The following is a 3,485-nucleotide window of genomic DNA, read 5'->3' on the forward strand; positions in this document are numbered from 1 at the left end:
GCTTTCTGTATTGCAGATGTTGCAGCTTCTCTATCTTCTGCGGATATTTTATCTTTTATTTTTTCATCTTCCATGGTTCCTCTCATGGAATAACAATAATTTTCAAGTGCATTCTTAGCTTCTACACGTTGTTTATTTGCTTCATCTTCGGCTTTATATTTCTCTGCTTCGGCTACCATTCTATCTATCTCACCCTGACTTAGTCTACCCTTATCATTGGTGATGGTGATCTGGTTTGACTTTCCTGTATTTTTTTCTGTTGCTGTAACATTCATAATGCCATTTGCATCTATATCGAAAGTAACTTCTATTTGGGGTACTCCTCTTGGTGCAGGAGGAATACCATCAAGATGAAACTTGCCTAATAAATTATTATCTTTTGTCATTGCTCTTTCTCCCTCGAAAACTTGTATAAGTACACCCGGTTGATTGTCTGCATATGTTGTGAATATTTGTGATTTTTTTGTAGGAATTGTTGTATTTCTTTCTATTAATTTCGTCATTACTCCTCCAGCTGTTTCTAGACCAAGAGAAAGAGGAGCAACATCAAGCAACAAAAGATCTTGTACTTGTGAACTATTTACTCCTTTTAATATAGCTGCCTGTACAGCTGCACCATATGCAACAGCTTCATCAGGATTTATAGAACGACAAGGTTCTTTTCCATTAAAAAATTCTTGTATAAGTTGTTGTATCTTCGGTATTCTTGTTGATCCTCCCACCAATACAACTTCATGTACACTTCGCTTATCTATACCACTATCTTTTAGTACTTTCTCTACAGGTACAAGTGAGTTTCTGAAGTAATCCATACAAAGTTCTTCGAATCTAGCACGAGAAAGAGAAACAGAGTAATCAATACCCTCAAAAAGTGAATCTATTTCTATAGTAGCTTGTGTACTACTAGATAAAGTTCTTTTCGCTCTTTCACATTGTGTTCTTAATCTTCTCAATGCTCTGCTGTTTGTACTCGGATCCTTACTTCTATTCTTTCTCTTAAAATCCTGAACACAGNTCTTCTCAATGCTCTGCTGTTTGTACTCGGATCCTTACTTCTATTCTTTCTCTTAAAATCCTGAACACAGAAATCTACAAGTCTATTGTCGAAATCTTCTCCCCCTAAATGTGTATCTCCTGCTGTAGCTTTCACCTCAAAGATACCGTCTTCTATAGTAAGCAAAGAAACGTCAAAAGTACCTCCCCCCATATCGAAAATAAGTACATTCATCTCTCCATGTCCTTTTTTATCTAAACCATAAGCAATAGCTGCTGCTGTAGGTTCATTTATAATACGTAATACGTTCAGCCCCGCTATAGTACCTGCATCTTTTGTTGCTTGTCTTTGTGAATCATTGAAATATGCAGGAACTGTAATTACAGCTTCTTTGACTTCTTTTCCTATAAAAGCTTCAGCTATCTCTTTCATCTTCATTAATACCATTGCTGATATTTCTTCTGGGTGAAATGTTTTTTTTGTTCCTTGATAGTTTACTTCTATAAGTGGTTTACCTCCTGGTCCTGCTTTCACAGTAAAAGGCCAGTGTTTCATATCTGCCTGTACAGCTGGATCGTCAAACTTTCTTCCTATTAATCTTTTTGCATCAAATACTGTATTTTCTGGGTTTCTTGCTACTTGGTTTTTTGCTGCATCTCCTACAAGTCTCTCTGTATCGGTGAATGCAACATAAGAAGGTGTTGTTCTGTTTCCTTGATCGTTCGCTATTATCTCTACACCATCGTTTTTCCATACCCCCACGCAAGAATACGTGGTTCCTAGATCAATACCAACTGCTGGAGCTTCAGCCATTGTGGTGGTGATGAAAAGAAAGAAAGAAAAAAAAAGAATATGCTAAGAAAGCAGAAAAAAAAAAAANAAAAAAAAAAAACTTTATACACCCCAAAAACAACAAAGAAAGCACACAATACAACAACACACACAACACAACTAAACCAATAAACCCTACCTACGCACACAACCAGTGGGGAGAAGATGCTGCAACCTTGCGGGCAGCAACAAACAAGCAAAAGAGAAAAATATTATAAAAGAAAAGAACAGTTCAATACAAAACAACCCAAACAGGAACTGTACAGAAGAAATAAGTGTACACCCCAAAATACAAACACCTCTTAAACCTCTCTCAACCTGCACCTGCAACGAGACCTACCCTCCCTGGCGCCCCGCAGCAGCCAGCACGGAGGGGATGCTGCTGCTGCTGCTGCTGCTGCTGCTGCTGCTGCAGCAGCACGTTGTGCTCCCTCCCCACGCAGCTGCTGCTGCACCTGCTTACCTTCGCCTTGCTTTGAGCTGAATCAAAGACATTTTTAGTGCTCTATTATCTTTTTATTAATTATTTAATTGTTTTATTTTATATTTTCTTTTTTTTCCCGAAATTTCTTAGCCACATCACCCCCCCATACACCACACACCTAGAGACGCACGCGGGGCTGCCCGTGGTTGCGGCACTTGTACTGCTGCTTTTTGCATTGAAATTAAAAAAAAATTTATTTATTTCTTGCATTTCTGTTTTTACATATAAAGTGCATTCTATTGTAGCAGTTTAAAGGAAAAAACATGCTAGCGAGATCAGCCCCCCCACCGTATACATGTACAGGGGTGTGTGGTTGTGTTGTGTGGGTTTCTTGGGGTGTCTGTACACCCCAAATAGGAAACAAGGCGTGTCAGTGCATATGTAATTCCTTTCTTTCTACTTAAATAAACTCTCTTTACCTCACCATACACCCGAAACCTGAAACCATACACCCATACCCTCTCTATACGCCGCTGTGTGCCTCTACGGTGTACAGACACCGCAGCACCCCGCAGTGTATGATGAGCTTGCAGCACGCATATGTACTTGTATGAAGGCTGTTTATAAGCAGCCAGATAAGCGTTAAACATTTGTCTATTCAGTGGGGGGTTGAGGGGGCCTGCTTGTGCATGCAGCATCACCAGCAGCAGCAGCAGCAGCAGCGAGAGCAGTTGCAGCTCATCTATGCTGCCGCTTTCCCCCTGCTTTCAGGCCCCTCGCCTGCTGGGCTCGAGCCGCCTGGGTGGTGCTGAGGAGAAGAGCTGTTTGTAGGGGGCTCTTCTCTATCACGAGCTGCAACGGTCTTGCTTGCTTATATACAGAGTTTCCTTTACATACAAAAAAAAAAAAAAAAAAAAAAAAAAAAAAAAAAAAAAAAAAAAAACAGCAAGTCTCTGGCGTCGTATCATATTCACTTTTCTGCTGTAGATGTCCTCTAGAGGACCCTAGAAGAGATCAGCAGCAAAGGGTTTAGGGTTTAGGGTTTAGGGTGAGCAGCAGCAGCAGCCCCATAACAATGCTGCAGCATAGTAGAAGCTATGAGCTGCATGCAGCCCGTCTCCTGCTTATGTTTGTATCCCCCTAGACAGTGTCTATAGGCAGCAAGCAGCAGCAGCAGCAGCAAGTATAAGCAACAGCAGCAGCAGCAGCAGCAGAAACTTCACACAGGCAATGCTA

Source organism: Eimeria mitis, genomic scaffold, assembly GCF_000499745.2.
Source record: "Eimeria mitis Houghton genomic scaffold, Emh_scaff2378, whole genome shotgun sequence".
In the NCBI taxonomy this organism is placed as follows: Eukaryota; Apicomplexa; class Conoidasida; order Eucoccidiorida; family Eimeriidae; genus Eimeria; species Eimeria mitis.